We start from the raw sequence: 14,778 nt of genomic DNA, 5'->3' as shown, positions 1-14,778 counted from the left end.
TGAGGCCCCAAACACATAGAGTAGAGGACTGCTAGGCCTGGACTCAGTCAGAGAAGATATCTCTATTACATATTTTCCTCAATTACATTTCCAATGCTATCCCAAAAGTCCTCCCCACCCCACCCCCACTCCCCTACCCACCCATTCCCATTTTTTGGCCCTGGCGTTCCCCTGTACTGAGGCATATAAAGTTTGCCTGTCCAATGGGCCTCTCTTTCCAGTGATGGCCGACTAGGCCATCTTTTGCTACATATGCGGCTAGAGTTAAGAGCTCCGGAGTACTGTTAGTTCATAATGTTGCACCTACAGGGTTGCAAATCTCTTAAAAAAAAAAAGATAAAACAACACTTGGAATCTTGAAGAAGCCCCTGGAGATGAGGGGAAGTTACTAGTCTTGGTAGAGAGTTTATGTTAGAGCTACTTTATAGGATGTGGAGAAGAAGACGCAGAAGCAGAGAGGAACCAAGAAAAGTCTCAACCATGTTAAAGTGGCCCCACCTCCTTGAGAAGTCTACCTCTGATGTTGGGCGCAGTGCTAGCTGTCTATTAAAGCTGGGGACAAAGAAGAAGAAGAAGAAGAAGAAGAAGAAGAAGAAGAAGAAGAAGAAGAAGAAGAAGAAGAAGAAGAAGGAGAAGGAGAAGGAGAAGGAGAAGGAGAAGGAGAAGGAGAAGGAGAAGGAGAAGGAGAAGGAGGAGAAGGAGAAGGAGAAGGAGAAGGAGAAGGAGAAGGAGAAGGAGAAGGAGAAGGAGAAGGAGAAGGAGAAGGAGAAGGAGAAGGAGAAGGAGAAGGAGAAGGAGAAGGAGAAGGAGAAGAAGAAGAAGAAGAAGAAGAAGAAGAAGAAGAAGAAGAAGAAGAAGAAGAAGAAGAAGAAGAAGAAGAAGAAGAAAGATATCTCTAATCATCAAGAGACTTGGAGCCCGGGGATTGGGGAGGTCTGGTAGAGGAGTGAGGGAATGGGGACATCCTGTTGGACATGGGGGCAGGAGGTATGGGATGTGGAATAGTCAGAGGGTGGACAGGCAGGGATAAAATCTGGACTGTAAAAATGGATTAAAGAATAAATAAAAATGAAAATAAGTAAACATCTAAAAGTAAAGAAAAACAGACGTCATCTATGTTTTGGTTTGGAATATCACCAAAGCCATGTTTTAAATACTTCTTCAAAACAGAAACATTTCAAGGTTGAGCTGGAGAAAAATGCTGGCTTCATGAAGACACTGCTTTATCCCATGTAGTAGCCCATTGAAGCTTTCAGAATTGAAATGACTATGAGAGTTTATGCAACCTGAGGGAGAGAAGGCCTAACTGAATGAAGCAAGGCATTATGGCCATGATTTTGTAGGTTCTATTTTCCTAGATCCCGATTTATCTATTGATGTGTTTCTTTCCTGGCTACTGGAATGTGAGCAGCATACTCTATCATGCATGCTATCATTATGATGCATGTCACACTATACAGCCTGAAAGAGTAAGACCCAGTTATGAAATCTTGAGCCAAAGTATTTTTTTTCTCATTTCAGACTTTTTAAAAGCACTTTGTCACAGCAATGAAAACCTGAAGCCAGTGGATAGGGAGTGGTTATGGGAGAGAGGGGAGGTAGAGGGTAGCTGGGAGCAGTGGAAGGAGGGGAAACTGGTTAAGATGATTGTGTGAGAGATGAATCTATTTTCAATGTTCAGAAAAGAAAAAGCTGGGGACCCAAAGTACATTTCACATGGCTAAATCATTTCAATTCTAGACATATCTAAGAAATTACTAGGCACCTGCATAATGAGATGTGTAGTAACATTGTTACATCAATTTTCATACTGAGAAATGCAAATGTCTAAGAAGGAGAATGGGAAATACAAGTTATAGTGCATGTGTTATGTTCAACACTATAGAGTCATGAAAATGTATGAAGTAGGTCTTACCTAAAACATCTAAAGTATGAAAAAAAATATTCCTTTTAAAATTGAAGCTTAATTAAGTATTTTAGTCACACAGCACTCAATGCTATTTAAAGTTTTTCTTAGGACACAGAAATCTCATAATATAAAAGCCTGTAGGGGATCACATAGATGGCTGTGTGGTTAAGAGGACACAACTTGCGTTTTTAAATCTCATAGTTATCTCTAATTCCAGTTCAGAGTATTCCATGTCTCTGACCTGAACCTGCTTGATGTGTACATACCCAAACACAGACATATATGCTTACACATAATGAAAAATAATAACAAAGTAAATATTTGAAAATGCAAATCTCTTGGGAAAAAGATTATATCCTGAGATTCCCGATAGAATAAGCAATCTAGAAGAGTGGACAGGACACTTGGTTTTATATTTACTATCTTAATATTTAATGAGGGTAATAAGTACAGACATGTATCACCTCTCCCTTTGTAATCAAGGTGTCATGATATAAACATTCCATAAACTTAAAACTCCAAGTTCACTGAAGGGTGATACCTAAACTCAAATACATGCTTTTCATCAGAACCCATAGAATCTCTGCCATTTAGAGGCACACCCATCAGATGCAAGACTGGAGCCATGGCAGAAGGGAAGGTGCTGATATGGATCATAGTAATGACATCAATTCTTTTTTGTTTTTAAATTGTTCAGTTTTTGAAGCATAATACTCCAGAAAGACAAGGTTCCAGTTCTCTGTAAGATATGGAAACCTGTGCTATAGCTCCATTCTGAACTCCATATTGTTGTGGCTGAGCTGAGGAGCAACTGTTGTGGCAAACACCACGTTCCTGATTATAGTCTAAAGAAGGCTTTCTTAGATAATACTATTCTCACATATGTGAAGAGGTACACACATGAGCTTGCTATTACTTTTGTTATTGTATTATGTGTGTCTACGGGGACTCCAGCCTCTTGAATTACTCACCTCTCCAAATTTTCACCCTTGTTACACTACTGATTAGGTAAGGATAACTCTTATCTATCATCCATCTGTTTGTCTATGTATCTACACATGTATCTGTCTATGTATCTATATATCTATGTATCTATGCATCTATCATCTCATTTCTATTATTTTTGAGCTATGGACTGACTCTTCAGCTGAATTGACTTAGAGTTACTTTGTATAACTATTGGTGAACTTGTAAAAATCACCCTGCATCAATATGCCAATTGTCAAGACTACAAATATAAGAACTTGCCCTCAGCCACAGCTTCAGATGTCAATATTTCAACTTTGAGAAGATACTCATTAGTAACACTTATCATAGTCCTGATGGAAATTTATAAAATAAATCTTATACTGTTTCGGGATCATTTCTGGAACAAATAGAAAAGGGAAAAATACTTAAATCTATTTTCAGCACATAAAGATCTTTCCAGAATAAGCAGTAATTTTGCTGTAATCACAATATAAGCTAGAAAATGAGAACCATTTGAGGAAAAGCCCCAACACATAATCAAAAAACATGAAAAAAAAAAGAAATGTCTCAAATATTTAAGTAGATACAAACTAATTTAGGATGATGAGATCTGAAGGAGTTTACATTTCATCATTTGTATAGAATGTAGCTTTTATAAACTCAGGAACATGACTACAAGGTCCAATGGTGGGATGGAGGTTATGTAATCCTCACCATGGAAGATAAAAGGGAATGGGGTAGGCCTATTGGGAAAGAGCCATCATGAAGCATCTAAAAGCATAATGAATCATACCAAAGGACAAGGTAAAAGTGGATTTGTACATGTATACAATAAATTCTTTAGAGACTATAAATTCAAGTAGAAAGAATAATTTGTCAAGAATAGTGGATGTTGCTTTAAGACTTTAAAGCTAGGTGGTTTGCTTTAAGTCAGTTTCTTTGAATATTTGAGGAACTTTTCCCTTTCTAGTAGATACTTTGGAATACAGGTGTGGCAATAAGCAGCAAAGCACAGATTAAAATAAAGCTTTCATTTTGTTATTGAACACCCCCAAATGTTTTATGGCATCTGGATTCCTATGGGCAACAAGGGAAAAATAAGCTCTAAATACAGAACTATGATGAACACATGAAAAGTTAGAGTTGGTCAGTAGTCTATGCAAATAATAATTGATTTAGAAATTCAGAATTCACAACATGTGTGAGTTAGCACAATCAGAAATCTCCTGGTAAAAGAAGAACCTAAAGAATATAAGCTAGTCATACAAATGTGCCAGGTTTGATAAGGGAAGCAAGATATGTTCTGTATCACTGGATTCAGTGATGGAGACAATTTCTGATGTACTCATTTCCCTGGTAGGGTTCAACTTTTTGAATCATGACACAGAGTAAATGATATAGTAGGATTTACTAGAGAATTAGCTAACTGCCTGTGAGATTTTGGCAATGATACTCTTTTTAAAAGATTGGTCTTGTATAAATACAAATAATGTTCTGTAAATTAAAGGATATTTAGGGTATCTTGAATTGTGTGGTACATTTACACAATGGAGTACTACTCAGCTATTAAAAAGAATGAATTTATGAAATTCCTAGGCAAATGGTTGGACCTGGAGGGCATTATCCTGAGTAAGGTAACCCAATCAAGAACTCAAATGATATGTACTCACTGATAAGTACATATTAGCCCCAAAACTTAGAATAGCCAAGATATAATTTACAATTTGCAAAACACATGAAACTCAAGAAGAATGAAGACCAAAGTGTGGACACTTTGCCCCTTCTTAGAATTGGGAACAAAACACCCATGGAAGGAGTTACAGAGACAAAGTTTGGAGCTAAGACAAAAGGATGGACCATCTAGAGACTGCCATATACAGGGATCCATCCCATAATCAGCCTCCAAACACTGACACCATTGCATACACTAGCAAGATTGTGCGGATAGGACCCTGATATAGCTGTCTCTAGTGAGACTACGCTGGGGCCTAGCAAACACAGAAGTGGATGCTCACAGTCAGCTATTGGATGGATCACAGGACCACCAATGGAGGAGCTAGAGAAAATACCCAAGGAGCTTAAGGGATCTGCAACCCTATAGGTGGAACAACATTTTGCACTAACCAGTACCCCCGAGCTCTTGACTCTAGCTGCATATGTATCAAAAGATGGCCTAGTCGGCCATCACTGGAAAGAGAGGCCCATTGGACTTGCAAACTTTATATGCCCCAGTACAGGGGAATGCCAGGGCCAAAAAGTGGGAGTGGGTGGGAGGGGAGTGGGGGGGAGGGTATGGGGGAGTTTTGGGATAGCATTGGAAATGTAAAGGAAGAAAATACCTAATTAAAAAAAAATAAAGACTTGTCAAACTCTTTAAGAGGGAAAACAAGAAGTTACAGTTAGTTCAAACAGTTGATTCATTTAAAAGCAGAATGTTAGGAGGGTAGAATAAATCAATGATAACCTGGTGTGGGAGGATTCTAACAAGCCTTCTACTCTACAAAGGATAAATTGGCTGCGAAAGAAATTCAAGAAACAACACCCTTCACAATACTTGGTGTAACTTTAACCATGTATCTTAGTTAGGGTTTTACTGCTATGAGTAGATACCATGATCGAGGCAAGTCTTATAAGAACAACATTTTATTGGGGCTGGCTTTTGGTTCAGAGGTTCAGTTAATTATCATCAGACAGGCAAGAGCATAGAAGCATCCTGGCAGGCATGGTACAAGAGGAGATGAGAGTTCTACATCTTCATTTGAAGGCTAACAGAATACTGACTTCCAGTCAGCTAGCATGAAGGTCTTAAGCCAATACTCACAGTGACACACCTACTCCAAAAAATCTATACCTCCTAATAGAGCCACTACCTGGGCCAAGTATGTACAAAGTATCACACTCCACTCCCTGGACCATATACACTTGTTCAAACATATGAGTCTATGGGGGTCATACCTAAACATAGCATAATGCAAGATACATTTAGTCTAAATTCCAAAGTTCCCACTGTCTATAGAAGTCTCAACAATGTGAAAAGTCCAAACATCTCTTCTGAGATTCATCCAATCACTTAACTGTAATCCCCAAAGCAAGTCAGGAAACCAGCTGAGCAAACTCCAAACTCTGCATCTCCACATCTGATGTCAAAGCAGTCTTTAGATCTCCAATTCCCTTTTCATCTTTGTTGACTGCAGCAAACTTCTGTTCCCCAGGCTTCATTCCGTTTGCAGCTTTCCTCAGCAAATAGCCCATGGCTTTGAAATCTCCAACATCTTAGGATTTCCAAGACAATGTCAATGTTACAGCTCCTTGTTGCAATGTCTGGGATCCACACATGATATTCTCGGATTCCTCCAAAGGGCTTGTGTCACATCTTCTGCTCTGCCTTCTGTAGCTCTAAGCTCAGGTTGATCCACTCCACTGCTGCTGCTGTTCTTGGTGATCATCCCATAGCACTAACATCTCCAATATTCTCGGGTCTTCTTCTACAACTAGCCTTTACCAATAGCCTCTCATAGGTGCTCATTGGACTGACAACTCTTACCGTTTCAATCCTTGGCTGTCAACTGCAACTGTAATTGCACATTCTCCAATGGCCTTCCATGGCCTCTCACAGTGCCAAGCCTCAGCTGCTCTGCGTGACCCATTCATGTCTTCAAAACTCGTACCACCTGGGTGACTCTTACCAAGTACAGTTGCATCACGAGGTACAACCTTGGCTATCTCTGCTGCACAGCTTCTTTGTGTTTCCAGAAACCACTTCCCAGAAGATTTCACCTCAGTGATGCTGGTCTCTTCTTAATCATCACTAATTTCTTAGCTCCAGTTAGCCAGCATCAATTGTCCCAGTAGTCCCTTTCATTCACTCTAAAGCCAGAACCCCATTGCTGAAGCTGCTGAGTGCTGCTGCTTGCAGGAGCTCGAACATGGCCCCCTTGTTCTATTACATTGTCACTAGCTTTCTGTTTTCCAAGTCCTTTACGGCCTGAGCTTGGCTGTCCTAGATCTTGTCATGTAGATTGACCTAGAGCTCAGAGATCTAAATGTCTCCTGGGATTAAAGGTTTGTACATCCATGCCTGGACCTAAATTTAGGTGGGTAGGATCTTGCCCCAAAGTCTCACTCCCTTAATCTGCTGTCTCACAGAGTACAGGATTCAGCTCCATTTCACTTCCTGGAGCCCCTTTAATACTCAAACCATATATTTTCTATTATTCCTTTCTAAGCTTGCCTTGCTTGTTCGAAATGTTCTTCATAAGACTTAACCAGAGAACAAAGCCTCTGCTGGGCATTTCTGAGACTTTCTTTGTCAATCCAATTTACATAAATCTCTTTACCTTACCATCACCTAGACTCTTCAGATAAGGGCAAAAAGCAGTCACATTCTTCACCACAATACCACAAAACAGTCTCTAAACCACATACTGAAATTCTTCTCCTCTAAAACCTCTTGGTCCAGGTCTGAACAGTTCAAATTATCCTCAGCAACAAAATCGTCCATATTTCTTACTAGTATGGATCATTAAGCTCCACTTAAAGTATTCCACTGCTTTCCAAATTCAAAGTCCCCAAATCTACATTTTCCAAACAAAAGCATGGTCAAACAATATCCTAGTCCTATTACCAACTTCTGTCTTAGTTAGGATTTTACTGCTGTGAACAGATACCACGACCAAGGGAAGTCTTATAAAATCTTATACTGGAACCAGGCTCCACCTACTAATAGCGCCACTGCCTGGTCCAAGCTTATACAAACCATCACACCAAGCAAGGGAAAGATCTGTATAGCAAGAAAACCAAGTCCCCGAAGAAAGAAACCAAAGACCTCAGAAGATGGAAAGATCTCCCATGCTCATGGATAGTTAGCATTAACCTCACAGAGATAGAAATAGCAATTCTCAACTTTATATGGAATAACAACAACAACAACAATGAGAATGGAGAAAACAATTCTCAATAAAAGAACTTCTGGGGAGAATCACTATCCCTGACCTCAAGCTCTACTACAGAGCAATAGTGGGAAAAAATCACATGGTATCAGACAGGTCAATCAATGGAATAGAATTGAAGACCCAGTAATAAGCCCACACCTATGGACATTTGATCTTTAACAGAGAAGCCAAAACCATAAAGTGGGGGGGGGGGGGAGAGAAAGCAGATTCCACAAATGGTGCTGGTTCAACTGGTAGTCTGCATGCAGAAGAATGCAAATTGATCAGCATTTATCACCTTGTACAAAGCTCAAGTCCAAGTGGATAAAGAACATCCACATAAAACCAGATACACTGAATCTAATAGAAGAGAAAGTGGGAAATAGCCTCTAACCCAATGGCAATATGCAAAGTTTCCTGAACAGATCACCAGAGGCTCAGGCTATAAGATCAACAATTGACAAATGGGACCTCATGAAACTGAAAAGCTTCTATAAGGCAAAGGCAATGTCAATAAGAGAAAACAGCAAGCTACAGATTAGGAAAATATCTTCACTAACCCTATATCTGATAGAGGGCTAATATCCAAAATCTACAAAGAACTCAAGAAGTTAGACGGCAGAAAACCAAAAAGCCCAATTTTTAAAATGGGCTTCAGAGCAAAACGCAGAATTCTAAACTGAGGAATCACCAATGGTCTAGAAGTACCTGAAAAACTGTTCAGCATCCTTAGTCATCAGGGAACTAATGCAAATTAAAATGACCCCGAGATTCCACCTCATACCAATCAGATTTGCTGAGATAAAAACCTCAGGTGACAGCAGATGCTGGCAAGGATGTGAACAAAGAGGAACACTCTTCCATTGCTGGTGAGATTGCAAACTGGTAAAACCACTCTGAAAATCATTCTGGCTGTTCCCCAGAAAATTGAATATAGTTCTACCTGAGGACCCAGCTGAACTACTCTTGGGCATATACCCAAAAGATGCTCCACTTATCACAAGGACACATGCTCCACTATGTTCAGAGCAGCCTTATTTTTGATAAACAGAAACTGTAAACAAGCCAGATGCCCCTCAATTGAAGAATGGATACAAAAAAGTAGAATACTACTCAGCTGCTACAATTGAGGACATTACAAATTTTGTGGGCAAATGGGTAGAACTAGAAAATATCATCCAGAGTGAGGTAACTCAGACCCAAAAAGACATACATAGTATGTACTCATTGATAAGTGGATATTAACCAAAAATTCAGAATATTCATGATACAACTCACAGATTATATGAAGCCTAATAAGAAGGTCAGCCCAAGTGTGGATGCTTCAATCCCACATAGAAGGGGGAACAATATAATCATGGGAGGCAGAGTGGGGAGGGACCTAGGTGGGAGAATGTAGGGAAAGGGAAAAAAGAGGAGTAGAATCAGGTATTAGGGAGGGCAAGAGGGCCTGAAAAATGAATAGAAATATGCAGCAGTGTTGGGTAGGGGACAGGGTGGGGAACCACTAGAAAGTCCCAGACACCAGAGATGTGGCAGGCTCCCAGGACCCAATGAGGATGACATTAGGCAAAATGCCTAACAGTTGAGAGATGGAAGCTGAAAGAGACAACCTCCAGTAGATAGACATGGCTACTAGTTGATGGAAGTGGCCACCTACTTACCTCAAAACTTTTGGCCCAGAATTGTTCCTGTCTAAATGAAATGCAGGGACAAAAGAATGGAGACAACCCCAACTTGGGACCCTTCCCATGCGCAGGCACAAAACCTTGACATTATTACTGATACCAAGATGTGTTTGAAGACAGGAACCTGGCTAGACTGTCCTCTGAGAGGCTCTACCAGCACCTAACTGAAACAGATGCAGATACTTACAGCCAACCATTGATCTGAGTCAGGGAACCCCTATGGAAGAGTTAGGGGATGGACTAATGGAACTCAAAAGGATTTCAAGCTCATGGGAAGAACAACATTATCAACTAACCAGACCCCTGAGAGCTCTCAGAGATTAAGCCCCCAACTATAAAGCTTAAGAGAACTGCCTTGTCTGGCCTCAATGTGAGGGGATGTGCTTGGTCCTGTGGAGGCTTTATGTCCTAGAGAAGGGGGATGCCGGAGGGAGCACCCACCCACCCTCTTAGAGGTGAAGGGGAAGGGGATTGTGGGGGAGGGCTGCAGGAGAGGGGACTGGGAAGGAGGACAACATTTGAAATGTAAATAATTAAATAGCTAATGAAAAAATTTTGCACATAAAAGAACAACTGAACAAACTGTAGTATTTATTGTCATTTTTTTATACCTACATGGAATTATTTCCAGGAATACTTTGGATTCCAGAACTCACTAATGTTCATGTATATTAAATGGCACCATATCTTCATGTATGTATATACAACCTGGAGGAATAGAATTCAGAAATTCCAAAGGCAAACTACTGATATGCCTGAAGATAGATAAATCAGCTACCTTTCTAAGACCCCAGTTCCTTATAGAATTGAGAAAATTATCTGATTCATAAAGCATTAATATATTTAGATACATGTGCAAAGGGATTAACAATAACAAAGCTCACTTAAGTTTTTAGGGTGAGTGATTATATAACAAGGTTATAATTTAGACTATTATATAGAACCATGCTTTATTCTAAACATATATTTTAGGAAAGAAAGTGAGAGAACTCAGTTGAGTTTTCTATGCGAAAGGAGCTTCCTTTTTGCCAGTGAATTGCTGGGACTTCGTCTCAAATTACATTTCAAATGGTGCAGTGCACCTGCTCATTTATCATGCTGCCAAGGCTTGGCTTTTGTGGCCTTGCTTTTTGCCTCCCCCCTTTCTATGCAGTGCCCTGAGTGGGCTAGCCTCCTATGGAAAGTCACATGTTAAATGTGGCTTAAATAAAAATAACCCTAATATATCAAGTATAGATAGGTGCCAAAGATGAGAATGCTGAGCAAACCTCACAGCACTAGCTTCCAAATGCTACATACCACACAGGAGGGCAGAGCCTCCCTTTCGTTTCTCATCAATGCTATTGCATATCTGAATGGAGCTAGTTATGCTGGAAATAAGACAATTATGTAGGAGAAAATGTTTGTCCTTGGGGAGACATTTGGATATTTATTCTGTTTTTTTGGGCAGTTTGGGGGTAAGGAAAAGTCAGCTTTAAATCGCTGTGACTCCCCAGGCAGCTGTTGCATGACTGCCCTCACCCCCACCCCCGCCCATGATTAGCACAGTGCTACATCACTGGAAGCAACTAACCTTCTGTAGATATAGCCCAGGAGATGGTAATATGGGTTCAAGGACAGGGGAAGGGAAGGGAAGCCAAAGGGAGGAAGTGGGGAAAATGCAGCAAACCTGCGATTAAAAGCTGTTTGCTATAGTAAGCTTCCACTAGGGATCCGCAGCTGTGGTCCTCTGCTTCAAGTCTGCAGATTGTACAAGGATAAATTGATTCATGTAGCAGGAAGATGTGCATAGAGACGCCAAACTGACAGAAATCCAAAACCCATGGCAGTGACATGAAATGCATGTCTTCATGCGCATACACCCTTCATGTTTAGTCTTATATTCATCTTTGGGCACACAATAGATTTCTACTGAAGAAGCTATTATCAACTTAATGTTGTTCTGGATGGTTGCACCTGTGTTTCTCTCTCTCTCTCTCTCTCTCTCTCTCTCTCTCTCTCTCTCTCTCTCTCTCTCCCTCCCTCCCTCCCTCCCTCTGTCCCCCTGTCCCCCTGTCCCCCTGTCCCTCTCTCTGTAGGGTTAAAGGAACACCCTTCATTTGCTTCTGAACCTCAAAACAGAAAGCAAACAGGTCTTGGCTGGCAAACCCAGTATCCCACAAAAATGTCCTGGGAGGCTCCAAGTTGAAAATTCAGTTATCTCTGTGCTGGTTATTCTTCAGATAGGCCAGTGGTTTCTGCAAGCACAGCCTCTAACACCATATCCTAATTCTCATATAGGTAAAACAAAGAGGACACAGAATGGAGGGCAAATTCAGCGACAGTGGCTGTAATTAATCCTCAGTGTGTTCCAAGGAATGTGTTACTTCTAAGTGTTCTTTATGAAAACTATTCTATAGTATACTCCATTCAGGCTCCCCTCCAGATTCTAATGTTCAGCGAATGGAGGGGCTGAAAATCTCTGGCCAAATACCCTCTAGCACTGCTTACTCTCTCTCTCTCTCTCTCTCTCTCTCTCTCTCTCTCTCTCTCTCACACACACACACACACACACACACACACACACACACACACACACACACAGAGTCACCAGTCCTTTGTAAGCCTTACACCTTCATGAAGTTTTTTTTTCTTTCTTTTTCTACTAGACAGATAGATAGATACAAGGGAATTTACAAGGTCGGGCACTCCCTGGTGAGGGCCTGAAAGGGTGGGAGGTGCTGAGGTCAGGGTTAAATGACACTGCAAAATGAAGCCTCTTGCCCTGCCTTCTCCTTCCTTCATCTACAGGAGTCTCTCCTGAGCTTCCGCATCTGGAAGCCTGCCTCTTCAGTTTCTAGAGAGGGCAGGGACAGCATTTTAATGCCTCCACACACACACCCCCTCCCCATCTAAACCCATCCACCTGAAAGAGCTCAGGAAAGCCCGGCCAATGCCCTGGGTTGTTTCCTTTCTCTTCCTAAAATCTTAAGTGCTTTCTTTCTGTCCTCTAGGATAGTCCCCCTTTTGAAGGGCAGGTCTCCTAAGCTGCTTTGGTGCAATCGAGGAATCTTCGCGTAGCAGCATAGATTTCTCGGAGCCCCAGAATGAGTGAGAGGTGAAGAAGGCATTCTTTCTCGCAAAGCACTTGTCAGCCTGCAGCGGTGCCCTGCTACAATGGTAATCAGGGACCTTTATGCCCAGGTGCGAGCTCTCAGTGAATTTTATAGCGTGAGACTGCTGAACCAAGGCAGCCTCCAACGCCCCGGAGCAAAGCAGATAGATTAGCAGTCCGGTCTGCGGCAGCGGGATGTTCACGAGAGCCTGCCCGCAACCCGCATTGGCTGCTCACAAGCCTCTCCCTATTGTGTCCGCAGAGATGCGGGACTAGCTAGTCCACTGGCGCCCTCGCCTCAAGCTCCTCTCTCAGGTGGGGGTGATCAGAGAGAGGAGGCAAGAGAGGACCTAGAGAAGGAGCTGAAAGGCCCCTAAGAGGACACCGCGCTTCATTGATAGGGAAGAGGCTCCCGGACATCCCTGTAATAGGTTTTGCGGCTAAACGCCCCCAGCCACCAACTGGAGCGCTTCCTGGCACGTCCTGAGAGTGAGGTTTTTGTGTGTAAAAGACGGGGTTCATTCATCTATCAGCTCTCCTTCTCTCCTTTGCCTCTCTCACATTATGTGCACCCCCTTCACTGTTTTGTTTTAATCCCCTATCTCCTCTACATTGCCACTACAGCTGGCTTCCAAGCCCAAAGGTGCAGGTTGAAATAAAGGTCTCAATAAACTCTATCGCCTACATATCTCTAAGAGTTCAACATAATTCACCTAGCAACGCTTAATTCCAAAGTCCCCACTCCCACCCATCCTCAGAGAATGCTTTCAAAGTTTGGGAGCCCCTCGGAGTATGCTTTCTGCATCTTTCCACACAAGACAAACCCTTGCGCTCAAAGACCCTTGGATCACGCAGCAAACTTGCCCTGTTCAAAGCCAGCAGGATTCTGAAAATTGGAACTTCCCATGAGGCAGTTCCCTTGTGTCCCCAAGAGACATAAAGGCTGCACAGATGCTCTTCAAATAAAGATGAACCCAGCGGTACAAAACAGGCAAATATCCAGAAACTTCTTTGTTAAGCAAGCACAGCTCGCTCATAAGTGACACCTGGATCAACTTGCAGGGCAACAAAACAAGCATCGCATCTCTGCGGGGAAACTTGTTGAATCCCGCCAGAGCTTAAGACTGCAATTTCCCATTCAGCCTGAAGGCTTTCGATAGTACCCTCCCCAAATCCCGGGTGCATCCCTCAGAATTTCTGGGCAAACTGCAGTCTCTTCCGCACCCAGACTCCACTCCCTCGACCATCATTGTGAAACCATGCGACCTCTTTCACGATTCCAAAGCCCGAGTTTCTTCCTTTGCAATCGTTTGCAAGACTTACCCTTCCATAAGATTCTTTTCAGAAATCCAGCAGCTCCGCGATGCAGGCACAGCCCTCCAACTTTGCTCTGCAGAGAGCAGCCTCCCGAGTTTAAACGCAGCAAAAGCCTGTCTGAGACTTTTTCCAGTATGAGTGAGGGGCAGGGAGAGAAGAGTCAGATTTCCTCTCGGTCTCAGCAGCCTGGAAAAATATTCAATCCTTCTTCAGTAGAGAATTCTTTCATACCCGTTATCTGTATTACTATTAATGCGCAGAGCACACGGCATTGCATACAAATAGGTCCAAGTGTGCGCTTCTATTGGTGGCTGCGGAGGCCCCTGGGTCCTAGCTCCATCTCTAAACTATACAGCAACACTCACGCATGCAGCTTTGGAGACGCCAAGGGGAAAATGGATTTAATTGATTCGTTACCTTTGGTATTGTAATGCCTGCTGCGATGTTTAACCAAGGGGGGGAAAGCCTTCACATTTAAACTCCGGTCATGTGATCTATCATTTCATATCTGCTTTTAATTGTCTGTGGGGGTGGCTTTGATAATACAAAGGATTTTCAAAGAATATTTTCTGAAGGGGAAAAAAAAAAAGAATCACACGGATATTTTGGCAAGAAAATCTCCCTCTTGCTTTTGCTAATGCAGGACTCATATGGATCCAGGCCATGCTAATTGGCCAAACACTTCTGCACTTCGCAGAAGTAAAATAACCCCCAGTTTTATTCATGAAAATGCATGGGTATTCCAATAACTTAAGTGGATTAAAATGGCAGAACCCAAAATGTGTGTGCCAATTATGAAACCTGAGAGATTTCCTCAAGTCGTTTTTTTTTTTTTTAAGGCATTAAAGACAATGGCAAAGGTATCATTTC

The 14,778-nt window shown here is 41.9% G+C and overlaps 1 protein-coding gene across 2 annotated transcripts in view; it reads right to left on the bottom strand.

Annotated features, from left to right (window-relative positions):
- The window catches only part of Robo1 (roundabout guidance receptor 1), a 1,019,974-nt gene extending 1,005,670 nt beyond the window's left edge, over positions 1 to 14,304 (bottom strand). For both annotated transcript variants that reach the window (XM_006522960.4, XM_006522963.4), the window contains exon 1: positions 13,915 to 14,304. The gene's annotated coding sequence lies outside the window, so the exon portion shown is untranslated. The remainder of the gene's footprint in view (positions 1 to 13,914) is intronic.
- Positions 14,305 to 14,778: the final 474 nt, after the last annotated feature.

This window comes from Mus musculus, chromosome 16, assembly GCF_000001635.26.
Source record: "Mus musculus strain C57BL/6J chromosome 16, GRCm38.p6 C57BL/6J".
NCBI lineage: Eukaryota > Metazoa > Chordata > Mammalia > Rodentia > Muridae > Mus > Mus musculus.
Note: the sequence above shows the minus strand (reverse complement) of the source record. Positions and strands in the feature narration are given on the sequence as shown.